We start from the raw sequence: 23259 nt of genomic DNA on the forward strand, positions 1-23259 counted from the left end.
TTCCATGAAGACAGACATACAGCTAGGGGATGCCTTTGGTAGACCACTAGCACCTGGGGCAGCTCTGGTGTTCCCTCTGGAGCAAGGTTTCATTCTGCAAAAGTTTTCACCCAAAGTTTGAGCACAGGCATTATCTTCAACCACAGCAGAAGCAGTGACTCATGTGATCTGTCAGCTGGTGCTTACACAAGGAATTATTTGGGCAAAGATTTTATATTTTCCATTCATGCACTATATTAATCTGAATTAACCTTCAAGTCTTGAGGAGCTCTGAGAATTCAGAAAGCAAAGGAGGATTTCAGAAATTTCTGAGGATTTCAGAAAGCAAATCCAGAAATTAAAAAAAAAAGCCAACCAAAACCACCCAAATCAGGTCCTTTAAACTGACATGTTACTTTGGTAAGATCAAGATTTCTCAGACACAGTATTCACTGTAAATTGCTTGCTCAGCTCTTACAAGAATCAAAATGGTTGGTTGATCACAGGAAGCCAGCTCAGCTCTAGAGATTACCTGTTGACTCGGGCAGGCATTATTAACCCATGGCTTCCTTTGAGTGACAGACTTCTGACTGAATTTATAGGTTTAAAATGAGACATATGCTTGAGGGGTTATTTTGGTTTATCAAGGTTTAAAATCTCAAACTAGACACCATACAATCCACTGGATCATGTCTGCCTGTAAATAACACCAGATGACCTGCTCTTCTGGCATACCAAGAAATGACCGAGCTACATAACCTTCTGCTTGCAGACTGCACCCCTGGCTGGAAGGTCCAGAGCCCAAAGGTCCCCCCAGGTAGAGCTGCAGGCTATGGCCATTCATGAGGTCCCCACCCAGCATCTGGAACCACCACAGAGCTTCCCTGCGGCCCTGGCAGCACAGTTGAGAGCTTCACACAACTAATTCACTTATTTAAAAGCATAGGTAACCCCAGGGACAGAGCAATGAGGCTGCTTATAAAGGGTTAATTAAGATCTCATCTTCCATGCAAGTCTGGCATGGGCAGAAATGAGGAAACAGCTTCTCAAAGAACCTCTGTGAGGCTCCAGCGTGAAGAGAGGCAGCTCAGCGTGTCAGCACTTGGCTCTCGCTGGATAACCTGATCCGACATTGGAGCTGCTTGGGATCCCACTCAGTGCCAGCCCAGCCCAGCTCCGCATAGGCAGGATGCGTGTGGGGGCAAGGGGAGGGCACGGCGCCATCACCGAGAACTCTGGAACTGGCCAACACCAGGATCCGAGCCTGCAGACTGCTCTCCTTGTGCTCTCAACTGCTACGTGACTCCTGATCACCTTCAATCCAAACAACCCCTGAAATGCTGTTTTCACCCCAAACAGCAGTGCCAAAAGCACGGCTTTGCCAGCCCTGAGCTCATCCTCTTCCCTGCAGAGAGCAGTCATGGACTAGGGCTTCCTCTCACCCAGCATTCCCTAGATGGGCTCTGCCTATTTCCTCAGGGATCTGACCACACTGAGTCCACAGCAAAAGAAAAAGAGGCACCATGAGTCCCAGGACTTTGGCAGAAAGGGTCAAGAAAGATTTGTCCTCTCTGGGTGGTCTCAAGGGTCCCATTGCAGGAGCATGTTGGGAGCATGTGTATCTTCTTATCCTCATGGTGGTCTTTCATTTTCTGGGTCTACAAGGAGACAGCATGGATATGATAGACCCTGGGTCCACTTTCTGGGCAGCTATTTAACCAGTTCTCCCTTCCTCCAGTTCTTAGTTTGCCTACAAGGGGTCTCTTTCCTCCCGCATTTTACACAGGACTATTTTGACTCAACATTTTGCATCGTAACCGATGGCCAAAGCGGGCTGAAAGCAACAGCACCCGTGTCCAATGCTCCATCTGCAGAGGTGATGGTATGAGTGGGCATCATCCCGCAGCTTCAGTCACTGTCAGTCACCGTCACTGCTAGGACCATGCTCTGAAGGAGACAGGGAGACAGGTCTGAAGCTTCTTCTCCCTTTTATCACTAAACAAAGTCACTCGTGTTTTGTGCTACCCTGTGGGAACTGTCTGAGTATACCAATTCTTTGGGTTCCTTCTCCTTTCCTGAGAGGTTTTCAAAAGCACATGAGTCACTGGGGACAACTGACCTTTACTGCATGATGGTCAGGGCTGGTAGCAGGGCTCAGAACGTGGAGTGCCCAGCACCCTGCTCCAAACCCCTCAGCACCTGCAGCAATCCCTGCGCTGGGGAAGGATGTTGCTGCTGAGATGGGCTTCCCAGCACACCCTCACCAAATATGGAAGAGGAATAAAGAACTGCAGAGAATTGACACTGCAGAAATCCTGCCCTCTGACTGCCCACAAATTAAAGAGAAAACTAAAACAAGCCCGAAAGGGCGAAGCCTGATCGTGCCAGGCACCTACAGCTGCACCCTCCTGCCAAAACGCTGCAGTGGCAAAGCGAGCCTTGAGAGTGCAGAGCCAGCAGCCACCAGGAGCTGATCCCTGCTCCTCACATGGCTTTACACACCAGTGCTGCTCCTGCAAGTTGTTTTCTGATGGTTCCTGACATCTTTAGAGCCCCTGGGACGAGACACAACTTCGTGGTGAGGTACATCCGTGATCCCACTGCCCATTCATTTCCCTGACAAAGGTATCTTGGTCACAGCAGTGACACTGTCCTCCCATTAGGTTTTTTTAGACTTGATCACCAACCTTGTGGAGGCTCCATTCTCATCCCACCACCTCCTCTGCACCGGACACTGCAGCCCTTAAGCAGAGCCCGCACCTACCGGCATCCGCGCTGGGCACCGATACCTGCGACCTCCTCCTGACCCACATCGCCTTTTCTAAATTAAGAAGCCTGTTACATCGCTTCCTTCCTTGGCCCACGGGGTGCTAAGAAGGTCACTACCAGATCGTAGCTTAAAGGGCTACCAAGTGCCATCCTAATCCTGGAGGGACAGGAACTGCCGGAGCTGATAAATGACCTGAGCAAGTGATTACGGTCTGGATTTATCTGTGATTAGACACTGTGATGGCTCTTCCATGCTGGTTTCTTTCCTAAATGAGAGACAGAAAATTTCATCCATCCAGTTTTTATTGAGCTACCTCAGGGTGGTCTGTGTCCTCTCCCTACCGGACACTTCCAACCCTGCAGTGGACTCAATGACAGGTATTTCTGCAACCCTCCCTGCACTGCCAGAGTAAGGGGCATTCTCATCCTTGCTCTCCAGAGTTACTCTCAATGCTCTTCTCCAATTGCCTGAATGACAGATATTTTCACAGCTTTTTTCTGCATTCCCCCCCTCAGAAATAGGTAGTTTCACAGCTCCCTCTGGAATCAACCTTGATTCTGTGCACTCCCAATAACTGGAGGGAGAAGTGAGAAATGAGAAAGGCGAATAATCAGCCAGCAGTTTTCAGGAGTTCAAGAAGTCCCGTGAAGGCGAAGAACTGGTGGATGGAAGGAGGTGCTGCAGTTCAAGCCCTGCAGTCTCAGTGTCCAGGATAAAAGACACTTTCCTTCCCTTACAGTAACTACTCTGCACAAAAAGAAGGCTCCCTGCTTTAGTATGGCCAATAGCCAAAACAAAACTTCCAAAAACTTTCCAGCAGTGTTTTCTTTTAAAAGCCTTGAATATTTTAATAAATAAATAAATAAATAAATAAGGTATTTCTTCAATGCTGCTGAATCCCCTAATTTCATTTGCTGAGTTAAATCCTGGTCTATGGAATTAGGGCACAGTAGTTCTCTTATTCATGCAGAAAAGGGTTTTTAGCCAGCTCATTTGTTTAACATATCTGCATGTCAGAATTTTTTAGTCCTACTTTGTGTCTGGATATTCTCACTAGCACCAAGCAAAGGTATATTCAGCTAGAAGCAGAAAATGGTTTTAGGCAAATCAGAAGCAAACCCATATTCCCTTTCTCCTCCAACTGCCTGGTTTTGGTTTGAAAAAGTGCAGGTGGATCTTTGCTCCTCTGCTACTTAAGAGTTTCCTGGATTAGATTTCCAGATAAAGGAAGAAGCATAAAACTCTTGGATCCTTATTTACCCTACGTGGCATCTCCTGGGGTCCACCAAGCAAGAGCAGAGCTCCTGCATGTATGGTAAGAGTTGGTATTGTCTCTCTCCCACGTAAATTCCAAGGAAAAACCCAACCACAGCACCAGTTAAAACAAATGAGTTAAACCAGGGCTGCAGACCTTGCTGAACTGGCAACTGAGGACCTGCTTTTTATCCACCTGTCTGGCGGCTGGAGGGGAAAGTCCACTGTGGGAAATACCACACTCCATCCTTGTGAACTGTGCACAGTATGACTACATCCTGAAATCTTCACTCACCCTCTGCTGAAGCAAACTCCAGGATTTATTCACTGAGCATCCCATTTCTCTGCTCTGACCCCCGCCCAAAGCCAGGAAGAGACCTCACAGCTCAGGTCTGCCTTCACTTTCCTGCTCAGGGACCACAGCAAGTTTCTAATAGCCACAGTGCTTTCCTGGACCAGCATTTCCCAGTCATGCTGTCATGCTGTCACTGGTTCTGATCCCTAAACCCTCTCCCATCCCTCCACACAACTTCAAAGAGGTGCTTTCAGCTCAGCCTAGCCTGGCTAAGGTGGGTCTGGGGGACACTGCAGCTCATGTTCTGACAATCCTGTCTCTGTTGGGACTTTGGAGTTGGCTGTTTTTCCGAACTGTGGCCTGAGGAGACTGCTGTACCTCTGGGGGATGAGGGGACTCCTCTGCCCTGATTTGCTGCTGCTGAAATACCAAGCACACGCTTTCTCCAAGCCCATTTTCAGGAGGATGCTCTGCTTGCCTTGTGCAGGAGCAGTGCCAGGGTTTGATCAAACTCTGAGCACCGTTCTTCACCCCAACACCAGCTCTGCAAGACACGTGCCTGTCCCAAGCACAATGATCCCATGTTCAGCACTTCTCCCCAGCTTCTGTTTGCTCTGGGGTGTGCACCAGGAAAGTCAAGAACAGCATCCACCTCGACACTACCCAGAAGTCATGCTTATAGTCACTTCCCTCACAAGGAACCACAAACATAACTTTCAGAAGACACATGAGCAATCCATCAGAAATTCCAATGTTCCACAAGGCCCCTGTGTCCGAAACCATCCCACCCTGACCCCAGGGTGTCATTAAAGCAATCCTGCTTCTATCCCCAGCAGCACAAGAGGGAATGGCAGATTCTCAGCACATCCACCAACCTCTGACTCCCCGAATGCTTGCACAGGCAAGGGGGAGGACAAAGAGAAAACCTTCAGCCCAGACACAGAATGAAGCCCGTTCATACAACCAAGCATCTGAGGCCAGGTCAGATCTCAGTTCCGAGTCCTGCCCAGCCCAGTCCAGCCACTGGAAACTGCAGGGATCCCTCCCACCACTCCTCAGGACCCAGTTACTTACCGGAACTGGTGTGGGCACTTGGGGTTTGTCAGTCCTTCCCGTCACTGGTCTGGGAGCAGGCACAACACCCCTCTATGGTCTCAGCTTCACCCTGCAAGAATCAGGACACAGGGTTTTTTGCTTAGCTGTGGTAAGCAGATAATGGAGTACTTTCTAACCCTCAGCAGAGAAGGGTATGCTGCACTGGAAAGAAAAGCCGCTGGCTGGTTGTCTGCAAGGATCAGACCCAGGACTTTCTGAGCTGAGACTCTGAGCTGCTTAGCAAGGAGCTCAAATGGGAGCAGAGTCAGGTGTGTTTGCAGGGTGGAATATTTGGGATAGCTGCTGGGAGGTGGTTCGGACTGTCTCGGGCAGGAGAAGTCCCTCAAGGACTGCTACATTGCCCTAATGCTTACAGAGAACAAGGCAACCAGCTGATAGAGGCAGGCAGGAAATTTTGGTCAGGATGGTGAGGATTTGTTAAGGGGAAACAGTGTTTCCTCAACCTGAAACACCCTACAGTAACACAGAAAGCTTTGCATGGGTTTAAATTGCATTTGTGTTTTGAAAATGTGTTTTGAAACAAAAGATTTTGCTTTGGGTCAGGCTGACTTCACCTGAAACGTTTTGCTGATGGAACTGAAATGTTCTACTTCAAGTCAGGGACTCTGCACACACACCCTCCCTGACCCCCAAGCTTTCCCTTCCCTGGTGTGGGCTGAGACACCTGTTTGGACTGTGCACAGCATCTCCTGGAGGGACCTGCTCAGGTATAAATGCAGCCAAGATATTACAGTTTGAAGTGGGAGCTACAGGACTTTCTATGGCATTTTTCCTGCCCACTGAGCAGGCTCCTGGTGCAGCTCTGCCCACAGCCAGGCTGGCACTCGATCCTCCTCCCAGGGAAAGCTGCTGAGCACAGCTGTACATCCCTTAAGAACTGGGCTAATGCACAGAGGTGGTCCCTTGGTCCCTGTAAATCCTCCCCTCTCTGCAACTAAATGCAGCTTGAATCTTCCCCTGGTCCCAGCACTCTGGGCACGGACCTGGGAGCTGTGGTTGAAGGGATGGGATGTAACTCTGTGCTTTGTGCTCTCCAGCACCAGGCTCCAGGACAAGGACTCAGAAAGTCCTTCCAAGCTCTCAGAGCTGATGGGAACTGGATCCAAGCCTTCACACTCCCAATCCCAGTGCCGAAGCAGTTAACAAGATCTGGTGATTTAAACCTGTTCCTTCAGATCAGCCTTCTTGGGCTGTACCTACAACAGAGGCAATAGATCATCCTGAGATTCCTGCTCTGCTTTCTCCACCCTCCCCAAACCAGGGATGGATTCTCACCTCCTGCCTTCCTAGCAATGTTTCCTTAGTAATCATGGCTTTTATAGAAAGACCAAAACATTTTCCACCCTGCTCTGTGAAGCACTCAGACACGTGGGTTGCTCGATCCCCTGGGGAGGGCAGGAGGAGCAGACAAAGCTCCTGCCAGTCATCAAACTTTGGGGTGAGTGGGACCCACCAAGCCTGCCTGCAATTGGAGACTCAATCCAGCCTCAGTTACACCACAAGGTCAAACTGGAATGAAGTTTTCAATTGAAACTGAGAAAGCACCAAAGAGGCAGAGAAATGAAGCACTGGGCTCCAGCCCACAATGAGGACACAGGCATCTAATGAGCTGATCAGAGATGACAGGAGTCTCTGCACGCTCTGGCAGCATCCCAAAGGGATAATCCCTCTGCACAGGGGTTCAGCTCTCTGCATGAAAAGGCCACCACAGTGACAAGGGCTAAAAGCAGAGGCTGCTGCCACCTGGCCACGCTTCCCATCATCTGAGAACCCAACAAAGCATTCAAGATGCTGAACTTCCCAGTGATGTTTCTTCAGCCTCCATCCATATCAGTAGACTCATCATTCAAGTTTATTGAGCCTTTACAGAGATCTGGGAGCACTCACAGAAGTTTAACTGAATCTGTGAAGTGCTGGAATCAACAGTGACTGTAGCTATGCCATGGGGACTTCAAGCAGGAGATGCACAAGAGGGGAGAGAGTAAGAGAAACTCAGACCTCAAACCAGGTCTGAGCAGGGCCCAGAACATCAAAAACCACCTGAGATATTAAAGATGCGGACAAGCAAATGGCTCCTGGTCTCCTCTGATTGTACCTGCCAGAGCCCTGAAGGTCCCTACACTTGGACAGAACAGGGCAGGCAGAGAATTACAGAGTCAAACTGCAGTGAGGAAGAAGCAACAAAAGTTTTACTCGAGACCTGTAGGAAGTTCTGAATACCTTCCCTATCCTCCTCCCAAACTCGCTCAGATGCTTCAACTGTGGCAAAAGTGCTTGTCTTTTCTTCACTACAGGGGTAGTTCTTCACCATGAGCGTAGGGACGCCCTGGCCCAGGGTGCTCAGAGAAGCTGGGGCTGCCCCTGGATCCCTGGCAGGGTTCAAGGCCAGGTTGGATGGGGCTTTGTGCACCCTGGGCTGGTGGGTGGTGTCCCTGCCCATAGCAGGAGTGGCACTGCGGGGGCTGTGAGGGCCCTTCCATTCCAAATAATTCCATGGTTCTATGAACAGTAAAGCCTTCTGTTGATAAGAACAACTCAAAAGAGTGTGAGGGGAAGGGAAGCGTAAGAGGCAGAGGGACAGGGTGTGCCAGAGAGTGTCAGAAGCTCTGAGTTCTGGTCTTGTCTCCACTGTACACTGATGCATCTCTGAGACCGAGGGCCAAATTACTGCATCTCCTTGTGTCCCTTAGGATTTTAACTTACACCCAGATGAGGTCTACAAAGCTGACTGAAAGCCTGAAGTTGGAAGCTGTATGGAAGGTGGCAGAGAAAAAACTCACCACCAGCAAGATCAAGGGATCTAAGAGAAGGAACTCCACATTTGCTGCTCCATAATCTCTTTTCCCACCCATACAGCTACATGAAAGACCTGCCCTTATACCAAGTCCTAATGAATTCAGTGCAGCAGGACTCAGGCTGGAGTCAATCAGTCGAGTGCACCATCCGGTGATTCTTCTAGAATTACTCCAACCCACAAAGCAGAAGTGAAGGAGGAAGGAGGCAGGTACCCTGCCAAAACACACCACCACCTTTCAAACAAAGTAACTGCACTAAAACTGGTTTATTTTCACTCAGGGCTCCCAAAACATTTCCCTTCTCTCCCTGAATGATAACGGGCATAAAAATTAAATATAAATTCTCCCACAAAAAGCGAAGCACGTTGAAGGGTAATAAATCACGGGGGCTGGATGGCATTCAGAGCAAGTCGGGGGAAGGGAAAAAGGATGAAATAGTGTAGATACTGACTAAGATATATCATAGACCCTTAAAAACCCAAGACTTGTCCTCAGGGCAGGGGACTCAACACAATGGGCTGAATTTTGATGAAGCAGCGAAGGAACTTGACCAGCGAAGCAGAGGGGTTGGTACGTGGTGCTCGCAGTCCCGCAGGGCTCAGAGTAGGCTGAACGTCAGCCCAGCACCACCCCTGCACCCCCACCTCATGCAGGGACAGGGACCCCGATGAAAACACCTTCTAATTTCCCCAAAGCCACAGTTCTGTACCCCTCACTAACTGCCGATGTCTGAGGGGGGTTTCTAACACATTTTGTAGAAATCACAGAATCACAAAACTGTAGGGGTTGGAAGGGACCTCCAGAGCTCATCAGTTCCAACCCCCTGCCAAAGCAGGGTCCCTAGGACAGGTCACACAGGTCGGTGTCCAGACAGGGCTGGAATCTCTCCAGAGATGGAGACCCCACACCCCCCTGGTCAGCCTGTCCCAGGGCTCCCTCACCCTCACAGGGAAGAAGTTCTTCCCCAGATTGGTGTGGAACTCCCTGTGCTCCAACTTGAGGCCATCTCCCCTTGTCCTGTCCCCACAGACCATAGAAAAGAAGCTGCCCATTACCCCTAGAAAGCACGAGGCGTGCCCTTCTTGCTTGCCCAGCAGCCCACAGGGATGTCCCAGCACCACTGGTGCCATTCTCCCACGTGCCAAACAGGAGCCATCGTGCTGGCAGTGGGATCTGCCGAGGTCTCAGAGGAGGAGTGCAGTGGGGTTACACACATTTCCCAACAGCAGCTATCATGGACTGGCTGCTCTCTCATCTGATGACCTCAGATTCTTACATTGGCATTTGCTGTAACCTGAAACACTCCCCAGGGCACCCCACAGCAGCCCAGCGTTCTGCAAACACTGTATGTCAGCACCGATTTTCTTCTAATAAACAAGATCACCTTTAATTTTGCAGGCACCTCCTCCTTCATTAAACTTCAAGCTCTCACTCTCCAGGGGTTTCCCCCTCAACTGAGGCAGGAGATGAAAAGCCAGAAAATGCAATTTAATTGGGGATGAAACTTCCTCTTTAGGCTGCCTATCAGAATTAGGTGGCATTTCAAAACAAGCACGGAGCAGGTGTGAAACGGCACCAGCGCTGGATGAGTGTAAAGGAAGGTTGACACCAGTAGCATGTCTCAGCAAGAATCAGATGGTGCAACGTGAGAACTCCTTTTCTCTTTGGTTTTTTACTTCCTTTGTTCCCTCAAACTTCTCAGGAAAAAAAATTCCTTTTGAATCGGGAGAGAAGAAACAGCATCTGTGCAAAGGCAAGTGGTGTGAAAGGAAGAGAAGGTAATTTCAGCATCATGTGCTGGGAAGGGGGGGTGGCCACAGCAGGAGTCCCTGCAAAATGGGGAGCAGGGATGCTGCTGGCATTGAGGATGGGCAAGTGGAAGAGCATCAGCTGCTCCTGCTTCTTCCTCTCTTTGCTATCGTAAGACATCGAGCTGGGTGTGATGCTTGCGGGTGAGACGGGAAGGCATCAGTATGGAGGTGACCTCACCGTGCTGAGGTTTGCCCTGGGAGTTGTTGAGTGGGAGGTGGTTTCTGCTTTCCTTTAGGTCACCCAGCCCCTTTCCCAGCACCCATGCTCCAGCACGAGGATGAACAAAGCAACGGAACGCTTTTGTCAAGTTAATATTTGGGTGTCTGCTGTCCTGCACAGAGCAGACCCAAGCGCTCTGTGGATGGGTTATACTGCATGTTACAAGGAAGAGCAGACCTGGGGTTCATCTTTGGAGCTGCTGGGAGCCTTCACAGGATTTAGGACAGCTCAGTTGGCTCAAGCCTTCCCAAAACAGCTTCCATCACTGAGACTTTTCCACCTGAGGAAGCCCAAAATCAGACCCATCACATGCATCCCTCCATGCTGAGACCTTCTCTGGCATGGCCTTCCCACGTGGCCTGTTTCAGCACATGTCCAGGCCCTTCCAAACTCTGTTTGGGTGAGTGCCACCACAGATGGCACTGTGTGGCATCTAGGAGGGACTGGCAGGGAACCTGGAGACACCACACAGTTTGACTTCAAAACAAACACAGAGCAGCTCAGTTCCTGCCAGCTCCTGCTTTGTCTGACATGACTGTACATTCCTCCTGAAAAAAAGACCCGTGACACATCAGCCAGTGCAGAGGTCCCTACCCTTTGTGCCTTGCTGGGTGCTATCAGTAACACCCTGGATTTAAACAGTGCCTGTTTTTCTGACAAGTGCCTTTTCTGCCCTTCCCATGAGAGAGGAACTCGGTTTAACTGATACACTTACACTTAATTAGCTGCCTGACGTTGTATATTCTGATGCAAATTCACAGCCTTTCATTTTAAGCAATATTCAGCTTGGATTTAGTCTTCCAGGGATCCTCTCACATCCATTTCATGAGTTTTCTCCCCAGTGAATCAACATTCAGACCCTCTAATAGGAGCTTATCTGCCCATCCAACCCCAGCTGGGTTTGTTCAGCAGCTGAGTGGATCAGACACTTCCAGGGACTGAACCAGCAGAGCCCAACTCTGCACAGCAGCTCTCCAGAAGAGATGCTGCCTACAGTGTGTGGGCACCAGTTCTGCTCACCCCCATCTCCATGCTCCCCCCACAGCCCTGCACCCCCTGAGCTGTGGGTGGCTGGAGGCAAGACACACCTTGCCCGAGGTGAGACAACCAGAGTAGTTTCTGTACTGGAGATATAAACCCCTAAACCACATCCCAGCCCAGGCCAGGATCAGGGACAGGTCAGCTTCCCTGTTCCTCTTCAAGGGCTAAAAGATTGAGCTCTCCATCGCTTCTAATTTTAAATCACGATGTCTCCATGCCCTGCCTGTAAATTCTCTCCTGCCGTCAAAAGGTCACCAGGCCAGTTGGAAAGCCATTTTTCACAACCTTGCTAATCCAGAGGCACCTTGCTGCCTCCTCCCACCAGGAAAATGCTGACAACAAAACTAATTAGTGGCCAGCGGGACCGCGGGCTGGGGAAGGCGCAGCAGACAGGACTGGCCTTTATGGCTCCAGCCAGAAATTTGAGAGATTCAGGAGCCATTTCTCTCCCTTCGTGACCTTGAGCTCCAGCCCTGGGCCTCAACCTCACCTCTGCTAACTGAGGCTAATAACACTTCCCACAGTTGTCATGCAGACAAATTAATTTCTGGTTAGGGAATAATCTGTCACAGTGGGTACAGGGGCCCTTTCACAACAGAACTAGGTGGTTTTTTCCCTTGCTGCACCGCTGGCTTTAGGGGAATGAAGCCAAGAGTGACTGCAATGCCCTGTGTCCAGGGCTGGGCTTTGTACTCGAGATGTCTGTTTGCTGAATAACCCCCTGAAGTCCAACTGCTTGAGCTGAAATTTGAGGGGGGCTGTGAAGCTGCTGGGTGGGCACCGACCAGTCTCTTGGCTGGCAGGCAGCAGTGTAGCCTGTGTCAGAGGACAGGTGACACCTTGATGAGTTCAGCATCTGCAGACATCAACAAAGAACCTGCAGCAAGGTGATGATCCCATGCTCAGCTCCAGCATCTCCTCCCATCACTCGCTAGCAGTTGTTGGCAAGAAGTATTTCTAAGGAACAGCACCTGCCCAGCACCCTCCCCGAAACAACCAGGGCTTTCCCAGGCTTGGCCCACAGGGTTTCCCCTTGAAGCAAGGGACTGCTTGGGCATCATCCCTCCTGCCCCAGGACTTCACCAGGCTCCACACCAAGCTGTCTGATGAAGTCTTCAAGCCAGCGTGTTGCACTACACACCTGGCCTGCTACAAGTGTCAGGTGTATGCACTTCCCAAGCCCTGGTGTGTTCTGCACCGTGGCTGAGGTCGGCAGCTACTCCAGGGCAGTGGGGTGCAAACTGCTCCAACAAATGTCCACCCATGCCCAACACTGCAGGTTCAGGGGATGTCCACAGCAGGAGACAGGGCAGGAGGGGGTTAACTCCTCCTCGCTCAGCTGGTTTTGTCATCTGGACTAATGAAATCCACCGCTGGTGAATGGATGTCCATGGACCATCATTCTGGTTTCAATTCAATTAGGGACTACAGGCTGCCCTCTTGGTCTGCAACATGAACATGAGTATCTGCCGAGCCCGAGCCACTCTGCTCTCCATTACCTGCCCAGCACTGGCAGGGCCCGTGCCCAGAGCAAGCAGATGCCCATGCCAGCCTCGTGACATCCCAGAGCACCCCAGCTCAGCTCCCTTCTGCACAACCCCCAGGAGGCTGGCACAACCCCAGCTTGGAAACAGAATGAAAAACATTTCAACATCCCCATCCACGACAGTTCCTCCTGTCTGTAAAACATTAACCAGGGCTCAGCCCCCAGGTCAAGAGGTGTCTGCTGGAGCACAGCACACCAGGACCCCCACAGCCAGGAGGGAGAGGGACACCCGAAGCTGCCTGTCAGAGCTTCAGCAGCGGAGATAATTGGTTTATACACATTTCTCCCCGCACCCAATTATCAGCTCAGTTCAGTGTCTGATTTTACACGACTCTGGTCCAGCAGACCCGCTGTCGTTCTGTTTGATTCTGCCTCCCTCGCTCATTTGTGTGTGTATCATCCAGTCCCTAAATCACTTTTAATGGCTCCTTTACTCGCGTGCCCTCCCGCCTAATTCCAGCCCCATCAGCACAAGGCAGGCTGCAGACAGGAAGAAGCTGACATTTCTCTTTTGAGTAATTTGCAGTGGATTTCTTGCCTGTTTGATGTACTCATTTTGTTCCCCGCACTGATGTGACATTAATTATTGTTAAATATTCTTATCTGTTACATACAGTTCTGTTTAGATAAAGGTCAGTGCATGAACCCCTGACAGTGCTCGTCGCTGCCGTGCTGTAAAGCCAATTTGTCATTCCCTCCCTTCAATTCCCTCACTCATCTGAGCCTCAGCCCGTCTCTTCCATTAATCCAGGCACAGCAGAGAGCCATTAAAAAATGCAAAACGCCTCAGCTGTTCAGATCAGCACTCGGATAGGGAGGTATTAGCTTGGGTAGCACCAGTTGCACAGGGAGGTCAGGTAATAGTGACCATACAAATCCAGCAGCAGCCCCTTGGTAAAGAGCTGTGTGCCTGCCCCCCAAAATACAAACATATTTCTGCTTTAACTGAGAATCAGCAGCACCTTGAGCAGCACACAATCATGCAATACCTTCTCCTGGCCTAGGCTGCAGTGGGATAACAGCATAATCCCACACCACCCTCTCTTGGCAGAGGACAAGAAGGGCGAGCTCAAGCCGTTGGCACCAAATTTGCCCGAACAGAAGCATGTGGCAGCACAATTCCTCTTCCCTGGGACCTGGGGAGCAGCAGGACTCACAGCAACCTGCTCACTCTGAGTAAATCCTACCCCTGCATCTGCTCCATCTTGCCTTTTATCTCTCTGACCAAATAATTTCCCCCTGCATGTCCTTTCCCACAATGGCACCCGAGATGCAAGGATGCAGGGGGGACTCTGGCTCTCCTGTACCCCACCAGCCTCGGGACACCTCAGCAGGCTGAAGCAGCACCTCTGCAGCACACTATGAATGCAGGCGATGCAGGCTTGCTAGCTGCTGGAAAGCAGCCTGTGACCTTGAGTGGCTCTCCCAGGGGACAAGGTGGTCATACAATCTTACAGGGACACACGTCAGCGCGGCACAAACAACAGACCTCAGACATTTAGTCTGCAACAGTGCAGGGCAGGGAGCCTCACCAATTCACAGGTCATCTTACACCAGCAGCCACTGGGATGGCGAGCGGGGCCAGCATCCCCAGTACCTTATAAAACCTATTTTACTGCTCAATTGATGCTCGTGCACTTTTATGCCTCCCTACAGCAAAGTGCTTCAGCTCCTACTTAACTCCAAGCACACAAATAGCCTTAATTACATCAAGGGAGCTGTTCAGATGCTTAAATTGAAGCCCATGCCTAAACGAGCCTTTGAGTGAAGACTTCTGCATGGGAAGAGGGAGAAAGGAGGATGGGAAAGAGCTGAGCCTGCGGCATTGTGAAGCTGGCAACAAGACCAGAGTAGAGATGCTCAGACAGGACAGGGGACACCAAAAGCAGGACTAGGGAAAGACAAGGTCTCAGCTCGCTCAACAGGTGGATTCTCCTGCATGAGTGCAAAAAGGATGCAAAGGTGGATTTGGTAGGACCAAAAGTACCACGTAATAAAAGCCATGCTTGTTTCAGCACTTCCCAGATGGGAATACTGGGAAAATACTTCCCAGTATTTTTCCTCCACTGTTTTATCTATGCACCAGATAAAGAAGAGAACAACATACCGACCCCTCAGTTACAGACCCAAAGGAGAAAAGCGTGGTTCACTCCACACTGAACCTGCCCCAGCCCAAGGGAATTAAGACTTCTGCAACCAGTGCAGTGCAGTGCAGTGCAGTGCAGTCCTGGGCAAGCACACACGCTGTGGTTCCTGCTCCATGGAGACCTATGGATGCCAAGAAATGATGGAGATGAGGTGCAGGGCAGAAGCCCCAGCACTGACCAGTTTCAGTCTGTACCTGACTCTCAGCATCTGCAGGTTCCTGCCTTGTAACCATGGAGCTGGTCAGCATGGAGGGCTCCTCTTCGCTTACACAGCTGCATCTTACAGAGAACACATCCTTCCCAAGCCTTCCTCGAAGGTCCTGGTTTAGTCCAGCCATCAACAAACTCCTGGGCAAACAAATATCTGTGGCTTGGGTCCTTGGCTTGGCTTACCTGTGTGAGTGGGAAGAAACTGCACTGCCACCCTCCCTGTCTCTAAATCAGGACAGGGAGCATGGCAGGAACTGGCTTCATTTGCTTAGAAAGGTATGAGAAAACCCAGGTCCTCTCTGGGTTTGAGGACAGGGTGTCCTGTGGCTAAAAATACAGAGGCAAACCAAAAGTCAAGGCTAGCAAGGAGGGTGACTGAAGACAAAAACAGAGCTTGTTTATTTGTGCAGCCAGTGACCACCCAGCAAGAGACTGAGGCGTCTGCAACACATGCTGCCGGCGTGACGGACAGGCTCCTGCCAGCTGTAGGAGTCCAATTTCTCATGCAGACACACTGGGGTTCCCCCTCCCCTTCCCTGGTCCCAGGCTCACACCTTTTTATCTGCTGCACCAAGCAGGGTCATGTGCAGAACAGAGGAAAAGAGCAAGGGATGGAAATCACTGCTCTGGTCAAGGGTCTCCTGCCCTTGGCCACCATGATGAGGTCAGCAGCCAAACCTCATCAGGGTCCATGCTCAAACCAGTCTGAGTTTGTGGGATCTCTCCCTGAGGTACTATCATCACCCCAAGATGGGTGGGAGATGTCCTGTGCCGGGGGCAGGACTGGGCTGCTCTGTGCTGCCCAAAGCAACCCCGCTGCATCCTTCTTGAGGGTCCTGGTGCCAGACCTGGGCATCTGCTGCAGCTGCACTGTGGTTCTTCCTCAGCCCAAATGCTGATGCTCCAGGAAAAGGCCCACTGCCAAAAGCAGCAGGATATGACCTCAAGGTGGCTGGCTGGTGGCAGTCCTAAGGGACAGGGATGGTCCTTGAGCATGGTTGGAAGTGGCCACATCCCAGGTAGCTCCATCAGCCTGTGGATGGTCCGTGGCTGCTGAGGCACAAGTGTCAGTCACACAGGAATTAAATGTCCCTGAGACCTGGGCAAGGGGAACAGCTTTCCCAGCCAGACAAATTTTGTCTTCACCAAAGATCCTCAACTGTGAAAGGGCAGAAAAACCTAACTATGCCTGAGGGACTGTTCTGCTGCTTTTGGGACAGCATCTCCCCCTGACCAGTTTCTCTGCAGCTGCTGCACGTGTACCTGCATACCAGTGCAAACCCAGGCTAGCAGGGCTGACCTTCCAAACTGAACTGGGATGGACGTAGTGGTCTGTAAAGCCACCTTTTTCTGTTCTTCACAAAGATCTCCAAGGCTTTGAGAAAAGCATTGCAAAAGGCTGTAAGATTAGGGGTTTTGCAGCCTCATCTTGCTCTTAGAGGAGTCTGGGCAACCACAGAGAAAGACTGAAGACAGAAGTATGTATGAGACCCAGGGGAGAGCGGCTTGGCAGAGTCCTTTCCTCCAGTAACACCTGCAGAGTTTCCCTTACCAAGGTTAAGCAGTTCTGTGCCAGAGCCTGGCAGGGGTCAGCATGCAGCAGCTGCTGGGCAGCAGGGAAGCTGAGGCATTCTGCTCACTCTCAGCATTGGTTAGAAAAGCAAACCTTGAGCTCAGTAGACCCAAGAAGCTCTCAGAAGTCTGGGCACGAGCAGCAAGAGGTCTTGCTGAATTAGCTGTACAGAGCAATGCATCAACAGCACGGGGATGGACGGGGTACGATCTATTACCCATGACAGACACGATTTAACAACAGCCAGGCATAACTGATGCAAAGGACAGGTGACCTTCTGCTGGCGACTGAACCCTCAGACCCATCTGTGCAATGACACACGTGTCCTTCCCACAAGCTTTGAAGCCAGTGGGAAAGAAACCTGGGAAGCCCCTCTATGGCCTGAGATGATGTCGGGTCAACCTGTTCTCTTGGGTCACCTCTTTGGGAGACCAGGCACAGGCAGGACTTCGTACCCCCACAGTAGATGTCCTCTGTAGGGTGCCATGGGTGGCAGGGCACACAAGGAGCCAGGGCAATGCTCAGCAGGGATGCAAGGTGTACTGGAGTGGGAGTCTGAGGGAGCTCTGGCCCAAGAGGTCACAGCTCACATCAGGGCCAGCATTCCAGCTCCTGGGGCCAGGCTCCCTGCCTGCCTGGACAAGAGGTATGGCAAGACACAAACCCAGCACCACTGAGCTTGGGCATCAGCCATTACAGTAGGGAGAGCATCTCCTCCGCCCCTCTGGCTACGGCTCCATCTTCCAGCCCTAGCAAACCCACCCCGTACCTCCCACCTCTGTACTAAACCCAAACCCTGAGGAGCTCCTTATTCCAGAGACTGCCTGTTCCCTGTTCTCCCCCCTTCCCACCTGAGGGGCATGGCTGCCATCAGCCCACATCCGCACCTGCTCCTGCTGGGAAGTCAAACACCCCCCAGTTCAACTCAGGGGAGGGCTGGCAGGATAGAATGATCCTCATCAGAATTTAATTCAGGTTCCAGAGCTAATGCTTGCCAAAATGCCACGAGTGCTTACGAGGCAAATATTTGACGCCTCATCCAACAGATTCTCCTTGCGGCGATGCCTTGGAGGGCTTCCCAGGGAGCTGCAGGAACGTGGGGCCGAGCTCAGACCTGAGCAGCCTTCAGCCCATAGGCCTCTGCAACGCCACCAGAGAAAGCAGTTGGGAGGTATGCAGAACAACTGCAGGCCCACCAGAAACAACCCCAACCAACACACGTACCCAGATATTTAAGTAAAGAAACAAGACGGGACATTTGCTTTCTTGGTTACAAGCGAAGCCGGTTGCAGCTGTCAGACTGGCTCATCTCAGGCGGGTAAACGAGGAATCCACAGATACCAAGACACAGCAATTAAAACCACAGAGGGAGCACCAAGAGGAGCCTCTGGAACCGGCTCTGTGCCAGGCTCTGCTTCCCATACAGGGCTGTTCAATTCAATTTGCCTTACTTCATTAACCTCAATGGATTTACACCCGAGACCAGCACTGAAAAAAATCAATTATCTGTCTATTTAACCTCACTGCCCTGACATTATTCCCTGTGTCCTGTATTCGCCTCTGCTCTGATGTCTGAATTCTTTCAGGCTGCCAGAAACTTGGGCACAGTCTCCATGCTGCAGGACAAATGGAGAATCAGAGAACCCCAGACTGCTTTGGGTGAGCAGAGACCTTAGAGCCCCACCAGTGTCCCTCCCCGCTATGGGCAGGGACACCCCCCACCAGCCCAGGGTGCACAAAGCCCCATCCAACTTGGCCTTGAACCCTGCCAGGGATCCAGGGCAGCCCCAGCTTCTCTGGCCACCCTGAGCCAGGGCCTCCTCCCTCCCCAGGAAGGATTTCTGCCTCCCAGCTCCTCTCCAGCTGCCCTCCTGCAGCTGAAAGCCATTCCCCTGGGCCTGGCCCTCCCTGCCCTTGGCATTAGTCCCTCTCCAGCTCTCCTGGAGCCCCTTGAGGGACTGGAAGGGGCTCGGGGCTCTCCCCAAAAGCAGCCTTCTCTTCTCTGGAGTGAACCACCCCAGCTCTCCCAGTCTGGCTCCAGAGCAGAGGGGCTCCAGCCCTCGGATCATCTCTGTGGCCTCCTCTGGACTTGCTCCAACATCTCCGTGTCCTTCTTGTCCTGGGGACCCTGAGCTGGATGCAGCACTGCAGGGGGGTCTCCCCAGAACAGAGGGGCAGAATCTGAGCTTGTTGTCCACCAATGCTTCCAGGTCCTTCTCCTCAGGGCTGCTTTCAATCCCTTCACCTCCCAGCCTGATTACCCTGACCCATGTGCAGGACCTTGCACTTGGCCATGTTGAACTTCATGCAGTTCACAGAGTCCCACCTCTCCAGCCTGTCCAGGTCCCCCTGGATAACATCCCTTCGCTCCAGTGTTTCGGTCCATCACATAGCTTAGTGCCCTCAGCAGACTTGCTGAGGGTGCATTCAATCCCACTGTCCATGTTTCCAACAAAGATGTTGAACCGCACCAGTCCCAGTACCAACCCCTGAAGAACACCCCTCCCTTGGCAACTTCACTTCAAAGCCCTTTTCACCAGCATGGCAAGCCTATGACCAAAGATGCTCTTCCCCTTCTCCAACAGATGGACCCCACCAGCCCAAGTTTCTCAAAGCGAGTCCCATGGCTGTGGCACCAATCCTGTAACCTTTTGTTGACTCACCAGATAGGACCAGCCCTTTCAACCCCCTCCTTTTGACTGGGAGAATTGATTAAAAACATATCCCAATCTCTTCACCACAGTAAGGGAAGGGTAAAGCCACAGTTCCTTGTGCAAGAGCAATTTCAGCACTGAACTACTGCTAAAACATTAATAGCACTGCTGCCAGGTCAGCAGTTCCTTCTCCAGCTTGTGCCCAGTTGCATGAACTAGGGTTCATGACTTGCCATAAGAAACTCTTCCCAAGAGGAATGCTGCTGGAGCCCTTGTAAAAGCAGGCACTGCCTTAGGGCTGAAAGGAAGAGTCAGTAGAGCACTGCATCACTCACAGAGGTCTGACAAGCTGCCCGGCACGTGGACAGCACAGCCAGCGTTAGCTTTCTGCCCACTGCAGCAGTCACACGCTTTCACCCTGCTGCTCATGGCAGATCACCCTTTCCCTGTGGGTGGTTTACAAAACAGGCTTTCATCAGGCAGGTACCACCCAGCCCAGACACACCAAAAACCCTGGGAAAAAAAGATCTCCAGTAAGACATGAATAATCTTTTATGCCTTGGTCTCAGAGCAGAGCAGATCATCCAGGAGAGGTAACATGAAAATGAAGCAAAGGCACCTCCCTGCTCTACCACCACTGAGCTTCAGACACAAAATCCACTCAATCCCAGCTCAGTGGCTGCCTGGACACCTGGTCACGGTGCACAGGCCACAGTCCCTCAAAGCTCTGACCAGTTTAGAAGGTCCTTTCTCACCCCTACCTTAAAGAGAACCTGCTTGCAGAAGAGCCAGCGCTTCACACACAAGATTCAGCTTGGCTGCTGGGACCTCCCAGGGATGCCCAGGGCAGCTGGTGCCTGCACAGCTCCAGCCAGAGAGGAGGACATTAATTCTGTACCAAATTGGGAGGTTTGCTCTACACAAGCAATTTATTCTTTTTAATGAAATGGGTGTATCATTATGATTAGGCATAGTTGTTACATTCAGCCTTTAATTAGATTTGTGTAATTAGAAATTCACTGAGTTATTTCACACAGTGGAAAAAATATTGCTTGGCTGGGGTACATAAGACAGCAGCAGATCTCCCTGCAGCTCCCAGGGCTGGCTGCTAATCTGAAACAAATGACATCCTCCACGTCAAGACCTTCACAAGGTGTGCTTCATTCTCAAGTTCTGGCAGATTCCGTACGGCCAAGAGCAGAAATCAGAGGCAAGAGCAAGTGACAAGTTCTTAGAGGTATTTTTTTCTCCTGGGAGGACATTCACCTGCCCCAACAAGCAGGAATGTGATGCTGCAACCCCAACCACCAGTCTCACGGCGATGGGCTGGGCCATGCCATGGGAGGGCACATCCCCGTGTCACCACTGGCACTTGGACACACAAATGGGACATTCATATATCAAAATGGAAAGTGGAGAAGACCTAATGGATCAGAAGGCTTCTGCAAAAGACCAGACAGGCAGATGAGGGCGCAGCCACAGGCAATTCGAATCCAACTCCATCACTGCACCAGTGGGAAGTACTGGGCAAGGCAGTTGCGTGGTTTTGGCTTGTTTAGCCTCACGAACAGAAGATGTGAGGTGATACAGCTGCTTGCCACAGGACAAACATCAGGCTAGCTGGAAAATTATTTGAGCTGAAGGAAAGACTCCCACATGGAGAAATGGTCACAAGCTGGCTGTGAACTAACTTGAGCAATCAAGCCCTCAGCAACCAGCACAGAGGGGCAGCACTGGCTCTCCATCTCTTCTCCCAAGACAAAGCTGCTTGTAAGAAAAACAAACCCAACTGTTGTTTATATCTGGGGTTATTCGTGAGTGGTTATGGGACAGAAAGACCAGGCCCCCCAAGCTGAGTGCTCCCCTGCAGTCCTTCAAGCCAGAATATGAGGGGCTGATCCAGCCACACTTGCTTTGGGTAGTTTTTGGGGGTAATTTCCAGCTCCTCCTGACTGTCATGGTGAACACCCAGCTGGAAAGGAAACCTTCAGGGCTTTTAAGTGCCAGCACGCTTGTCCCACCCATATAATACAACAGGCACGAGGCTGTTGTGTAAGAAATGTTTTCAACTTTTTCTTTAGGTTTGACTTAAGGAGGGTCCTGGAATAGATCAAGCTCAAAACAAGCACCCACTGGCACTGCTGCTGACAGAGAAGCAAGTGAGCCTGGCCAGCCAGAGGCTTCAAATAGATGGAAAAAATATGGGGGGTTTGGTGGGTCTTTTTGTCTGTTTTTTACTGTCTTACAGCATTAGCAACCAAAAAATAACTCCCACACACATTTTCTCCAAGGCCAACTGCATGTAGCACTTTTGTCCTCACATCAAATCCCATCATGATGATGGAATAAAGACAAAATTTCGTTTTCAACACGTGGCATTTGCTTAGGGTCCAGTTACAGTGTGATCAGTGACATTTATTTATACATAAAAGCACATCTCGGAGCCTGTGTGTATGTGTGCACATGAGGGTGAGCTCCCTCATGGCCTCCTGTCAGAAGCATCTTACCACAGCACATCTCAGCACTGCCCTTTCTGAAACAACCACTTCTTCAGAGCAATATCCACCTCCTCCTCCTCCTCTTGTGGATCCCCAGGTACCACAGGCTTTGTAGATGTGTTCATTAATACCAAGATGCTTCCTCCTGCCCCTAAAAATCTGTTACCATAAACCCATTATAAAATAAGACTTTCTTCTCCGGACATACCTGAACTCAGAGCTTTTCCCTAAAGCCATTTTTTCTTGAAGGAATATATTTTCAGTTTGGAGAAGGCTTCACCTAGCCTTGTACTGACAGCAGCTCAAACATATTTTGGCTCTGTCTTCTCCTCCACAGATGTGGACAGAGTGCCCCTGCAGGAGAAAAGCCAGATGATGCTATAAGTCATCTTCTGCATGACCACCAAGAGCCCCTATCTCCTGCTACCAAACAAACAATGTTTCACTGTAAACATCCACTGTGCAGGGCCAAAAATATGGAGGTAAATCCACAGTGGTATCACCCACTGCTTTGTTCATCCCCTGTTGATCTGATGAGCAAAGTTAGGGACCCTTTGGCAGACATATCTTTTGCACCATCATCCACCCACTAAAAATGTCCCACTGACTCTCAAACAGGCTTAACCAGGTCACCACCGGTGCACTGCACAAGCTAAGGGAGCAAACAGGAGTAGCAGGGACAGCATCAGCCAGGAGATACAGGAAAACATAAATCAAATGGAGTTTTTTCCTCCATTTTAATGTGCTTTGTGAACAGTGACAGAGTGAGCAACACCACCCCATCTGTCTCCACATATATTTGGAAGGGATCTTACCCCCTGTTTACTGCTGACTCCAAAGCATTCACCAAGGCTCTGGATGCCATCAGTTTCATCACTCCCCAACAAATGACATCTCCAAGCCAGGAGCTGCAGGACTCCTACCCCACCTGGGTGTCACCTGCTGCTTCCCAGGAGTATCCCAGTTCTGAGGGCACACATCCATATCAAAGGGCAGCAACTGGGCCAGCAACTGGTAAACACTGGCATCAGCCCTTCCCACACATGTGGCACCACTGCCAGACATTCAGGTACCAGTTCACACTGGGAGTCAAGCGCCACATCACGAGTCACACCACGCTTACTCCTCCTGGGTATTTCCACTCACTCTCTAACACAGATGCTTTTAGCACCCCAGCCAGGTGGGGACACTGAAACCCAAAGTCCTTTTAATTCACTCTGAGGCAGAAAAGCATCTTGTGGCACAGCCAGCAGCAGAACCTGGACTCACCCCACAGCATCTCAGCTCAGAAAAGCTCCTTGTGCTCTTTTTTCCATGATAGCTGTTGGCACATCACTGCACGAGGCACCT

The 23259-nt window shown here is 50.9% G+C and overlaps 1 protein-coding gene across 2 annotated transcripts in view; it reads right to left on the reverse strand.

Annotated features, from left to right (window-relative positions):
* RALY (RALY heterogeneous nuclear ribonucleoprotein) overlaps window positions 1-23259 on the reverse strand; it is a 134803-nt gene that overhangs the window by 74832 nt on the left and 36712 nt on the right. For both annotated transcript variants that reach the window (XM_084271771.1, XM_084271770.1), the window contains exon 2: window positions 5373-5463. The gene's annotated coding sequence lies outside the window, so the exon portion shown is untranslated. The remainder of the gene's footprint in view (window positions 1-5372; window positions 5464-23259) is intronic.

This window comes from Gallinula chloropus (genome assembly GCF_964237585.1).
Source record: "Gallinula chloropus genome assembly, chromosome: 16".
Taxonomy (NCBI): domain Eukaryota; kingdom Metazoa; phylum Chordata; class Aves; order Gruiformes; family Rallidae; genus Gallinula; species Gallinula chloropus.